The sequence below is a fragment of the Apteryx mantelli genome, chromosome 1 (genome assembly GCF_036417845.1).
Source record: "Apteryx mantelli isolate bAptMan1 chromosome 1, bAptMan1.hap1, whole genome shotgun sequence".
In the NCBI taxonomy this organism is placed as follows: domain Eukaryota; kingdom Metazoa; phylum Chordata; class Aves; order Apterygiformes; family Apterygidae; genus Apteryx; species Apteryx mantelli.
This window is the reverse complement of record NC_089978.1, coordinates 48,082,071-48,096,178: the sequence shown is the minus strand read 5'-3', so window position 1 is coordinate 48,096,178 and position 14,108 is coordinate 48,082,071.

Genomic DNA, 14,108 nt, shown 5'->3' with positions numbered 1-14,108 from the left:
TGTGGCATTGGAATTTCAGACTGTATGTTGGTTTAAAGCAGCTGTTGGCATTTAATGGTGTTTTAACAGCATGAATCACTATAAGAGACCAGATAAGTTAGATTGCTTTCTACTATCAGATTTTCTGCATCTCAGGCAAGGATAGCTTCTCTGAGGAAGGAGGCACTTCTCCCATCACCAGCTTAGGGGTTTCACTTCTGTGGGAACCCAAGACTGCAAGTTAAACTAAACCTGTGAGACACTGGACCTTGGTTGGTACTGAGTGAGAAATCCATCCTCAGCCCATTAAGAATGGAGCAGACCTCAGAGGTGCATGAATAGATGCCGCTCAGTAATTCTGAAGTGAAAACATAATGTATGTCTGAAGTTCCGGTACCTCCTGGATTAGGAATCAAAGTGTATAATCTTTCAAATTTACAGTCTTTCACCTACATGCTTGAGTGCTACCTCACATACTTTAGGACCCCCAGCCCTTTACTCAAGTCATTTGGTAAAGCCTTCTCTAACTCCTGAGTTCTTCCAGATAAGGAGCTATAGGGGTCTATGGGTGCAATTTAACATTAATTTGAGTGGATCTAACTACCACTGAAAGGGACAGTCCTGTTCCATGCTCCATTCTCTCCCCACTCCCTGGCCACATAGCAGGTTGTCCTTCTCCTTCCACCAGCTTTGATGCTCAGCAGACCCCTTTCTGAGCTGATTCAGCCTCTCTCCAGCTCAGAGATTGTCAGCTGTCAGACAAAACTGAGTTTCATTGCCCCAGAAATGCAAAATTAAATCTAGCTGTGGGAGCAGAAAGAGGGAGATGGAGGGCTAGCAGTATTCTGTGAAAATCTGAGAGGGGACACGTATGTGGAAAGAGATGGGAGTCAGTTGTCCCCCAGCAAGCTCTAACCCAGATATCTGCCTACTCTGCTTGTACCTCAAGCCAGCTCTGCTTATGCATCTCATCTTCAGGTGCCTAAGCTGAGGCTGAAAATTGCACTGGGTAAGAGTAGCTAAAATGACAAAAGCTGCAGTGTGCCTGTCCATGGATGTAGCCAAATTGCCCAGGGCCCAAGATTCCTAAAACCCAGCCCTACAAGCACATATATACTTTTGTACTGGCTAATGTGCATTGTGTGGAGCCTCAATTTAAAACCATGGACCTGTCTTTCTTCTAAATATGAGCAGCTATTCAGCATGGCTACTAATCCTCTTCTCAGTTCTCACACACACTTCTCTATGAGTATACCACATATTCTGCAATTTTCCCTTGCTTATACATACACAACCTACATCTACATAAAAGAACCCAGCAGCATTTCCTAGTTCCTGTCAAATGTGCATTTTGGCCAAATCCTGACCCCATGGGGAGACAAAGCCTGAATGTGCATCAGTGCTCCCTCCTTCCCCCTCCCCCCCCCATTTCCACACTAAGGAAAACCTCAGAGGTAGCCTGGATGTGCTGGGAATTATTGCTGACCCAGATACTGGAGTTTACAAATCTAGTCATTATAGGCCAGGTAATGGGACTGGTCACATTGGCAAGGCTGGCAACGGTTAGAATGGTTAGTAATAAAAAGTAATTGGTATGAGATTAAAAAAGGGAAAAATTTTGTTAACCTTCTGTTCTTTCAGATCACCCTTCCTCCAGAAAATTAGAAGACAATATATACATTAAATAAAAAATATTCAAACCCTACAGTCAGTTCTCTTTCAGTCCTCTTTTTCCATTATCTTTTGGATACCATTTGTAATCTAGTTTCTCCTACTTCTGTCTCTCATTTTCCTCCTTCTCCTTTGGGACAGAGTCAGACTGAAGTGAAATTTGAACGTCTCCTTGGACCCTCTGTGCCACTGGATAGCACAAAGGAGACACAACAGCCACAGAGCCAGTTAAGGAGAATTTTCCTAACACAAGAATCACATGGGACCCTTTGTATTTCCCTTTATGACTCCAACAGAAAGAACAGTGAATACAGCTGAACAGCTCAAAGATATGAGAAAACTATGAAGTAATGTAACATTGCTTCAATATATTGCTCTAATGATTGCTCTAATACAGGTGGCATTATACTGGAAAGTCCACAGTCAGAATGGGGTAAAACGGCTCGTAACCCTCTTCATCTCTAGAAGGCATAACGTAGTGTCAGCCTGTAGGTCTGCATCCTCACAATCGGTAACTGTATCATCCCTCAAAACAAGGCCTTTACAGCCTTACAGCTTACAATGTTATATTGCCTAACATTGCCTAACACTTTGAGACACCTGTTGTAAGAATCAAGTGCAAAGGTCCAGGAAGACCAGCAGCTGCATTTAATCCCATGTCAAGACTCAAAAGTGAATTAAAATATCATCCAGAACTTGTGATGTGCTTTGAAATGTAAACTGCTGTCACATGCTCCTAGCTGATCTCAGATATACTGTCACTTCCTTCCGTAACCTTGATTGCAGTATGGATTGTCCAATACATTGTAATAATAACTTCAGTACTAAGGACTGAACTGAGATATTATGAGAAAGTAACTTTTTAAAAATGAAAGGAAACTGTAAATATACAAAATTAAATTACTTTGGAGACTAATTTTCAAAATGTGGTCTGCAGACCTCAGAGGCAGGGGTACAATGTAGACTAGGAGGGAAAGGAGAGCAAGATGATTATCATTGCAGGAGGAAAAGCCTTCTATACAAAATTCTGTACCTCCACAGGAAAATTTGTAGGGGTCTAAATAAAAGAAGACTGAAAACCACTGACTGAGAGTTTGGCACAGGCTTTCCTCTCTGACAAAGGAAATCTGCTGCTTTCCTCTCCTTTGACATAATACACCCATGGCTCAGCATTTTGGGCAGAAAATTTGTTAACTAGCAAACGTGATGGAAAGACAAAATACGTTCATCAAAATGCCATTTGTAACAGCGTGTGTAGCTACAGTATAGAATTGCGTTGATTACAGAACAAGGCTTTAGACAACCAGCGCCCCATAGAGATATTTTCTCCTGCTGACATCATATTTTTAAGCTGTTATGTCTTATTTTGCCTACAGCTATTTTAGTATAAACTCTGCCCACACCTGCAAGATGTTTGTTTGCAACTGAAAGCAGTTTCTGGCCTCAGTCTTATGTTCTTTTTGTCATAAAAAATTATGACAAAATACACAGGTCAGGCTTACTTTGCTCTAAGCCAGCTTTTAAGATATAATTTTGTCCATGGTCTGTGTTAACATGAGAAAAAGGGAGTCAGGTGCCAACGTGTTTTGTTTACAGAACATCCGTTATTGTAAAAGATCTGAAAGCAACTTACAAATGTAGGACCTGCTCCTTTTTACTCTACAAGATTTTTGAAGTATAATAAAGAGGTGAGAATTCTGCTAGGGACAGAATCTTAATGAATTGTCTGGTGGCTTGATGTAAATCTTCTTATCAGCCAGACAACTGTAAATCTTGGGATCCTGTACCACAATCATTACACTCTGCTGTGCCCTATCTTCCTGTATTCACTACAGCAACAGTTACTGAGCTAGCCTGTCTGTCAGCAACAGATATCAAGAAAAGCAATGATTGCATCATAGAACATGTGACTCTGGAAATTTCAAGTCTTTGACAGTTCTCTTATTTACTTACTTGCAAAACCAGTGACAACTGCAATGCAATCTGAGAAATTACAACATCTTTGTTTCCTTTTTTCAAACTCTTCACAGCAAATCTTGGAAGCACCAGGCCACATTCTGGTAAAGGTTGCTACATGTCAATGCACCAGGTCTACACTATTGTTTTCCCCTTCATAAATTAGTGGTGCTATTTCTAAAGTAAAATCCATGCAGTTCTCTTCAACTCGTAATGTATTCCTTGACTAGCTTACACTAATCGTAAGATGGCAGGACTAGATATGACTGGGATAATCAGGTGGGATCCAGTCAGATCAGTCGTTCCAGTCAGATCAGTCACCTCAGCAGACAGAAGACTTGACGTACCATGAACCAGTGGGCCCAAACCACTCCAAGAGTAGAGAAAGTATGTCTGAGGTGAGCCAAAGAGTGTAACATTAAATGACTCAGTGAACCCCTTTGACACTCTTTATGGAGTGGTGTGAGCGGCCTAAACTGTAACAACACAAGACACTGCAGTTCCATGAAATTTTAGTCGGCTCAGTGTTAATTTTAGGTCTTACCGTTACTACAGTCTGTACCTGTAATACTTCTGTCAGCATTCAGCTGCTGACAGTGCAAGGGGGTACACCATGCTTGGCTGCCTCTGGACCACAGCATGGCAGCACTGGAAAGCAGTATGTACCGGTGTGTGATATAGCCACCCCCTTTCCTCTGTAATCCACCTCTGGCATGATTTTAAGGTGCATGGTGGGATGCCACTTCTTCTCTCCGGAATACCTCATAGCCAAGTTCCCAAAGCTTTTGTTCACCCCATTATAGCTTCCCACACTGTTTTCTAAAGAAACAAGGTCACCACAGTCAGGAGCAGATGTCTAGGGCTTCTACACAGTATGAACTCCAGTCTGAATAGTAGCAGCAGGGGTTAGGAGATCATGTAGGTTTTCTGTATGTATCATATGTAGACTTTATGATAATGTCATTTTGTTGACAGTTTTGGCAGCCTGTGGCAGTCTGTATTACACACTGCTCTCTTAGTTAAAGAGTAGTCATAGTGTCTCTATTAAGTGGCCAAAACACAGCCAGATGCCATTACAGGATTTGCATCATCTGGAGACATGGTTTAACTTTATTAGCATGCATGCAGAATTTGATTGGCAGACCCCAGATTAGTGTGGATGCACATAGGGATGTGGCAATTGTAATGAAAATGCCAGTAGAACTCTGATAGTGCAAATTAGACATTAGTCACTATGCTAAACTGTTGTGCCTTACACACGCACACAAAAAAACAGTACTCAGCAGAGAAACCTTTCCTGATCATTTCAGAGCAAGGCCCAGATGTCAGGCCATAACAGCTAACAGCAAGCCTGTGGTGGCAGTCCAGTGGGAAGACATGGATATCAAGATTTGTTATATGAAAAGCAGATTTTCAATATTAACTAAGGGATAAAGGAATCTGTTTCTGAATTATTTATTAGGGATTTTGAACTTCTAGGTTTTTATCCCAGACACCATTCCCAACTTTTGTCTGTACTGAATGGGCTATAGCAACAGCTAAAGCATACACAAGAAAAATAAATAGAATGGATAATAAAACTTTATCCTTCAAAGACGAACAGGATTAGAGTGAAAAATCCACCTAATTTTATGGGAGTCAACATGTACCTGATAGCAGCTGCAGAAGCACTTAAGACTGGTACTGGGAGACACTGAGCATGTTGGCAGAGTTGTTCCTCCACCTTTCACTTTCAGTCTCTCCTCTCCTATCTGCTTAGTCCCTTCCAAACATAAGCCCACTGAAATGATTTAAAACCACGTTGCAAAAGTCACAGAGTACTTATTGCTATCATATTGTTTGTTCTGCAAAGCTGTGCTACAAGCTTTTTTCTCTTAATCACTGCACTGTAGCATCTTCTCAGACACGATGTTCTCACTGAGGTCCCAGAAGCAACTCAAGTATCCCATGAGCTACGCAGGTGTTGCTGTCCATTAGCATCCTATGGTTTCTTTTGAGGCACTCCACTAACTGGAGAATGACTTTTTTTCCCCATTTGTGGCTATATGCAGGTAGACCATGCATTTTTCAGCTCTAATAGATTTCAGAAGTGCCAAGAAATATTGCAAAATAGCCTAAAAATTACACATTAAATGTGGCAATGTGTAAATGGGATTTATGGTGTAATTATATGACATGTCATGGTAGTTATTGGTCGTGAGATATTACACGTTTCAGATGACAAAACACGCTGAGGAATTTCTAACTGTGTTTACACATTCATCTCTAAAGAGAAAATGGGCAGAATTACACCAACATTTCTAAAATGGAGAAATAATCACAAAAACAGAAATAAGGTTATGTTTGAAGGCAACAGATGTAAATACATAAAACGTTTATATTTTTACACTTTTCTAATAGACTATTTAAACAAAAAAGCTAATGATTTGATTTAAATTGGTCTTTTTTTACAAAAATAACCTTTTTAAGAATCTTATTTTTTAGAATTTATATAATGATACTACTTTTCCCTAACATCACTCATCTTCAGCATAGCAGATCAAGACAGATGGAGGTAGCATTAAAAAAAAGGAAAATAACTAATTTCACAAAATGAAAGGTCTGACTCTATAACTTTTGGTCATTTATGTTGATTCTTTAGTGTCAGAAGGGTTTAAAACTATTCATATAAAAAGGGTAGTGTCAGAAGTACTGGAGCTCGGATAATATTTTATTTACCTTTTTCTCTCACTGCAATATTTGTAGATCTCCCTCTTGATGTGGCCTTGGAAGTTGCAGGAGCAACAGAGCTAGCTGTAAGAAAAATAATATCTTGTTTGAGTCATTATATTTTTTATTTTACAAAAATTACTAAAGGTCACATTCAGTGAGAATGTACAATGACAGCGGTAACAACAAGTCACACAACTTATCCTATTAACTTTAGTCACTGTTCTGAATGGCACAATGGTAGCAATATGATTTTGGTTTCACTATAATAAGGAAATAAAACAAAATAACCTTATTCAGCCTTTCTACAATTAGAAGGTTTCCTCAGTTCTGCAGTCTGGTTATTTCCATTGACCACACCGGGCAGTTTTGAAGTCTGTTTTGAAGTTTGAGTTTTCTTTTGGGACATTTTTGCTTTTTTATTTGCTTGGTTTGGTATGGTAATTTATTAAACTTTGGGGAAAAGTCAGAAAAGAAAGGAGATGCATGATTTTTTTTCCCAACTAATTCATTGAGCTGCAAATGAAGGAATACTGAAATGCTTTGGTACATCCTAAAACTCCAACACAACTGAAGCAGCGTGAATTGTATTATTCAACTAATGATGCACAGAATAGGAGCAATGCAGTGCCATTTTACAGCATAAGAAAAGCAGACAGCTGCCTTGGGTAGCAACTTGCAGGAGGCAGCTTGCTCTCTATGTTGCCTAGGAATGAAAAGACAGAACAGAAGTTTTGCAGCCTGACCCACCCATCGCTGCTTTGTGCTTACTCTCCTCTGCTACTGCTGCTGCCAAAGGAAGGGCTCACAAGGAGGAACAAGGTGGTTCATGCTGAGAAGTTGCTTTCCCCACAGCTTCCTGCTATCTCAGCCTACTACCGGTAGCAACAGTTGGGCCATAACACTTCACAGGACTCTCCTCTGTCTTGCAAGCATAACCCAGCCCTGCACTGTCCCTTTCCCTCCTTCAGTGACAAGGTCTGGGCCTCTTTTCCCTGGGTCTTCTATTTCCCTCAAATTTGGGAGGCTTAACTGTTGGAATCAGGGAAAGTGGATGGCTTCTTGGGGAGGGTGAAAGAAGAGAGGGAAGAAAAGCTATATGACTATATGGGAATAAAACATGTCCTGTCTCTTAGGATGCTGGCAGAGGAAATCATTGTGGGGCAGGGAAAGGAGAATTGTAGAAGGGAAAGAGATAGATTCCAAGCCTCCTGGAGTTTTCCCAAACACATATGTTCCCATCCCCTAAGCTCCATAGGTCTTCTCTTCCTGGCCCAGAAACAAATTTTAAAGCAGCATTTAATTTTATTATGCTGCTGTGAAGCTGAATAAATCACTGCTGTCTGGAAGGGGAGAGCTAGTGCTAATTTCTCATAGCTCTCTCAGCAGCAGGCAGCATGCTTCTGTGACGTGGGGGCTGAGATAGGAGAGGCCCCTCTGTTTAACTAACCCCCAGGAAATAAATGCAACTGCTCCAATTTTTCAGTGTTATACAAGGAGCTGGTGCGTAGCGCACAGAACAGTTATATGCAGAGCTGCCTCACTGAGGTGTAGCCGGTTTGCTCAGAGAGCCTCTGTAGTCAAGCCTAAATCTGTATCAAGTTCAGCGCAGCAGTAGTGTCCATGCTGCCTATTGCAGTTCACGTGGGATTTGTGGCCACTCTATCGGCACTGCCCCTTAGGTACTAATGCAGGCCAGGCTGTCTGCCCTACATGGCTCCCCCAAAAAACATCTGGGGCTCACTTCTTGCTTGGCTCATCTGCCCCCAGCCCATCTCTTGAGCCCTTGCTCATCTTTTGCCTACTACAGCCCCTCAGCACCCACAGCAAGTGTGCTGCTTGCTGCTGCTGGACTGCCATGTCCAAAGTCAGCCTTGGGGCTGGATGTGCTGCCCATCCTATGGACTGGCCTATAGCATGGCAGAGGGGGTAGCAGATGTGGCCTTGGCCTTAGTGGAGTGTGGCAGATAAAGTGCAGACTTCTGTATTTTAAAGCTCACCTTTCATCCTATGCTGGCATTGAACTTCCAGTGCTGTGACCCTATGGGCAGGGCCCCTAGTCACTGCTCAAAAAAGTAGCCATCATGCTCTGGAGTCCCCTCTTGGGTTTGCTGTAAAAGAAATGTGCAATGCCAACGGACAAGTCCCATATTGCAACTATCATAGGTGGCCTTTAGAGTAACAACAGCTTCCTTCTGAAAGCTCAAAAGCTTCTTTAGGCCCATATTAATCTACTCTCCAGCTCTGGGAGGCTCCATGAGTATGTGAATCGTTCCCCAGCACCTGCATGCACTTTCCCATGCATGCAGGAGCTGGGGAACGATTAAAGGCACAACTATAAGCTGAAGTGGGTACATATATGGCATACATGTCTTAGTCAATTTGAACCTCTTCTTCTGGGGCCTGGCTAAAGTCTTCATCTTATCTACAGATAGGAGGAGTAGTGGCCTCAGGCTTCACAAGTTCATGCAGTGAACATTCAGATAATTAACTGCAAGGTGAACTGCATGACAACTTAGATGCCAGCATTCAGACCCAAATGTTAATTTCAGTTTTTCCACATCATTCATAAAGTTAGTGAGAAGCCAGTGTAGCAGGACTCAACTGAGAATGATAGGGCTCTCAAGGTCACCTCCAAGCAGGCCTTTACTATTTCAGGCAGTGAATCCATCATGTGTGAGAGAACAGCAATCTGTGATAACATGTGCCTGAACCATCTGGAGGCAAGGTTCACCAAGCTGGACATCTGAGCTTCAGTCACTCTTATTTCCCACAGTGCCTTCAAGCAAGTGCTTCTGTAGGTGAACTGTTCCTCTCTCCTGTCCTATGGATAATCAGTCCTAATAATCTCCTTCAGGGTCCTGAGTAGAAGCTCAGACTGTTCAGATGGAAAAAACAAACAGCCCCACAGTCATATCTGCCTGCAAAGCCTTGAGGACCTAAATTACTTAAAGATGCCTCCTACACAACCTCTTCTACTAGATGTTTCCTTCCTCTGAGCTTGTAGTTTAAAGGTGCCAGAAGTGGGGCTATATGGCTTTTTGTCTGTCCTTACTTCCCTTGCTAAAGGTGTTTGCCTTGCCTCTTCTTGGTCCTCTGGACAGTAGAGAGCAACTCAAAATATCGATGGGGGCTGTGTCCAGCTGTCCAGCATATCTGGAGCAGGTGCTGCTCAGCAGTGGCGGCAACAGCTCTTTCCCTAGCTGGAGCCAGGCTCTGTTAGGAACTGCCTTGATCTGTTTTCTTGGCTGTGTGTGCAAGGAACTAGGGCACTAGCCTTGGACTACTCGTCCTGTGCTCCTTACTTCATCCTGTCAGTGCCATTATTTCCTGTCAGAACTACTGCCTGTCCCTTTCAGACTCAGTAATAAGGTTGTGAGTTGCCTCTTCTAGCTTTGGGTTAGAGAGTTCTTGCCTTGGGAGTTTGATACAACATGGGAGCTCACCATATTGATGACTGCTCTTGAGATGTGGCTGAAAAGAAAAATCACAAACCAAACCAAAAATCCCAAACATATCATACCTTCCTAGGATCAGACCATTCTCAAGCATTGTCATTACCCACAGCCTTTTCATATAGGCACAGAAACCTTTGCTAGCCAGCGCACGTTATGGCAGCTCCTTCAAAGCTTGCAGTTTTGTATCTGCATCCCACCTCTGCTTTCATTCCAGTATCCCAGGAGTACATTTGGTATAAAGCCCTCACTGAGACTGTAGAACAGCAAAGGGGAGATGTTCAAGTGTCCGAGAGAGGGAGAGAGGGCTTGTGGTCAGAACTCTGCAAAATCTCCATGTGTTCATGAGAAAGGCAGGAAAGAAACCATGGCTAAGGGAGAGAGGAAAGTAATAAACTCATTTGACTTTATTGTATGAGACCCAATGTATTAATTTTGCATCTCTGCTCTATTCCTGCTCAGAACTGAGTGGTGAGTGAATCAAGAACTACCAACTGATTTAAGTGCCACATTGTAAACTGGAGTGGGCAATTAAGAGCTGTGATCACTTGCCAGTCGTGTTTGCTGGAGAGTCATTTCAAGTGATGCTGCTTCCAGATAGATACAAGAGTCAATGGTATGGTGAGCATGCTCACCGACTCCAAGTGAAAAATATTCAGAGGCCTATGTCCACCCTCAGCATGCCAGTTAATCACCTGGTATTATATCCCTTCCTTATTTGGAGAAATTAACTTTCCTTCCTCCCTCCACTCCTACTCTCACTGGACAGTTGGGAGCATCTCTTACTTAACACCACTACAGGACGCCAACCTGCCATAACTTAAAAAAAAAATCAAGTCTAGTTTATGCCCTGGGAGTGGACCCCACACTGACTCTGGAAAATGGTGATCTGTAGTCAGATTGTGTGAGAATCATTCTGGAATGAGATCACTACAGTGGCTGTAACTGTTGGAGATGGCACTTGAAAAGAGGTGAACCTTTCCTTTCTCCTATCCAACCAGTCATCAGCCCTAATAATCGCCATTAGAGTAGGTGCCTGTGGTGGAGGAGCCGGAGCTTCAGGAACATTCAAGAAAGGAGTGTAGGATGGAAGGAGAAAGTTACACTGCAGAATCTGCATCTGGGCTGTGACAGAGATATGGTCAGTCTGCGATGAATCCTTGTAAGGATATGGAAAGATGAGCTTCAAAAATTCATTAGGTTCTGATAAGCAGGTGGGCAGTGTATAAAGGCAAGTGGGGCTCCTTCCTCAGGGTCATCTGATTACAAGGCAACCTCTACTGTAGAGAGCAGGCCCAAAGGTTCCCCAGTATCCATATCATCTCTGAGCCTGCAGGGCCATGAATCCATAGTTTGTCCACAAGTCTCCAGTGTTCCTGTGCTCTGAGAGCCACATGAGAGTCCTCACAGACAGGAGAGTAAAGCCTGGCAATCCTTTCCTTCAGAGCAGGCATTTCGGAACTTCTTCTTGTGTCTGTTCCAGCTGGCTGTTCTGGTAGTGCCTCATCCGGGCAGCACAAGTTTTTTTCCCCCAGTAGGGCTTGTTGAAACAGCTAAACCCTTGTGGTAAACTGCTTCCTGATGTTCACTAAAGCTGATCAGAGCTTTAGGTGGTCCCTCCCCCATGTTGCTGGAATAAGATCCCACGGAGATGGAAAGACTGCTTTGCATCCTGCTGTATTAGCTTTGCAGCAGTGAGGCACTAAGGCCAATTCATTGCAGAGATGACTTGAGAAGTGGAAAAAGTGCACAAGTATGGCAGGGATGGGCCTGCTAGTTGCTTTTGGAGGCCTGGAACAAGCTGGCTTACACCAGACAGAATCTGGTTATTTCTCTAGTGGTTGCAAGGAACAACCAGGAGCACCCAGGCCTTCCTGCCAGGCTAGTGGGTTTCTTTGCTTCAGACATGAAGGAAGAGGACAAGCCAGGAGGTAGTTAGAGTCAGCAGCCAGGGAGAAGAGAATGAAGCATTAGCAAATGTGCAAGTACAAATGCAGCCAGCGTCCCTTGGGGATTCTGCCTGGTTACACAGGACAGAGCAACTCATAGATTACTGCAGTCTACAGTGGGATATGCGTCATTACTGGTGTGTTCTTCTTCTTTACAGTGTGGATTTGATCCACAGCAGACAACCTAGCATAGACGCCAACCTCAGCAGTATTAACAAACAATGCAACTTTAAGAACCAAATGCATTTGGGACCTTTGCTATTTTATCTTCACTGTTTCTGAATTCTCAAGACTCATATTTTCTTTTTTCTCTACAGTAATAAGAGTGAGAAACTATTATAGTAAAAGCTAAAATTCTCAGTTGACTATATGACTTCAGATGCTGATGGTCTTAAGAGTAAAAAGAAATACTTCAAGACTCTAGGTCACATATTGAGAGAACTATATGAGTGTAAATCAGGACTGAATCCATACTTGGAAATATAGAGTATTTATAAATATCTAAAAGACAGAAAACTGCCAATCTTAATATCTTATTTCTATACATTACCACAACATAATACTTGTATGAAGCCATTAACCTCCAAAGAGTTCAGATTACATGAAGGATTGCCTAGAATCTGTCATGTATTATATTCTCAATGTAGGTCAGTGTACACACATGGCAAAACTGAAGGAAACTTAAGGAAAATGATGTTCTCCAGCTACAGAAATGTTTGACTGATGTTCTTCTGGAATTTTGACATTGTCCTAAGTTAAAATTAAACATGATGAAATGGCCACATGAGCAGTGATCACACAGGAAAAAACACAGAGCAGAATGACCTTCCTTAAACTGAAAAAAAGTGGCACAGGATGGCACACTCATATTTATACATCTATTTTGTGAGCACAATTATTACACAGGTATGCAAAGTCACAGTAATGGCATACACAAATTAAGCATGGAAAAAAGGGCAGAACAGCATGTGAGCAAACGCAGATCTCCTTAACCATTCTTTCTGATGGATCATTCACTCATAACTGAATGACAAATTTTAAACATTCTTCAGAATACAGAAATACTTTAAATGCACCATATAGGAAAAAAGATACAGAGAAATTGGAAAGGATTCAGAGGAGGGTAAGACTGATAGGAGGCTTAGAAAACACAGCCTGCAAAGAAGGTGTGAGAAGGTTTATTAGAAAAGAGAAGTCTGTGTGGTTTCACATCACAGCTAAGCCAATGAAAAAAGTGGCACTTGTCTGATGTCCTCCCCAGGGGCTGGTTAAATGAATTAAGTCAGCAGAAAACTCATTTTACAAAAGAACCAAAAATGTCTCCACTTCATTCTCTGATCTGGTTCATCACAGTCACACGAGGCTAGGTGAGCTGGGGAAAAGAGCAGAGTGGTTCATTCTGGCAGCAGCTGATCTTCAGATTGGCTTGGCTTTAATGTGAAAGTGTTTCCTATGCAGACACATGATACAGAAATATAATCTGCATATTTTAGTAGGAAGATGATGCTGAGCAACAATGCTAGTCCACTGAGAAAAAAAAAAGGGTAAAAGAAGTCTGGTAAATATTCAGCGAAGATTTTTGTTTTAAGTGAAAGAAAACTTTCTAACAGGAAGCTTACTGGGTACTGAAACATTAAAACAGCCTACTTAAGAATATTGTGGAATTTCCTTCACTGGAATCATTACCAATGCATTACACTGATGTCTGCCAGGTTCTTTTTCCGATGTCTGTCCAAGGTTTCTTATCCCACCTCGATGTAGAGGTGGATTGGAAGATGATCTCTTGAGATTCATTCCAACCCTCCCTTTTGTGACTTTGTTAGTTACCAAGTACACCCATCCTGCCTGAATTAGCTCTAATTGAAGTTTATATGGCTCTAACTAGAACAGGGTCAGATTCTGACATTGCTATTTGGTCAATATTTTGTTAAAGACCAGAGAAACATCTGTGAACACATTATCCACAAACACACTGTCAGACATAGCTCAGATGCTCTTTAAATACACCGTGAGAATAAGCCCATGAGAGCAACTCGGAGTTTAGAGGTGACTTTCAGACTTGTGGTTATGACTTCAAATGAGATTGTGACACTTACTTACAACAAGTTTCTCAAGCATGATGGAAATTCAGTTAAAACGACCAGCAAATTTGTATATTGGGATTTATAATTTCATTAATTTACCAGAAAAAAGAGTATAACAACCAGTGAATTTTTGTTCAAATATAAGTTCAAATTACAGAAGTGTAAAACAGGAGTTATAATTTGCAGAACTACATGAAGCAGAGAGATGCGCTGTATTCTGGTTGTTGTTGTTGTTGTTGTTTTGCAAACTTTACTAGAAATGACAGAGTGCAGAGCCAGTGGATCAGATTTGGAAAATACTGAAA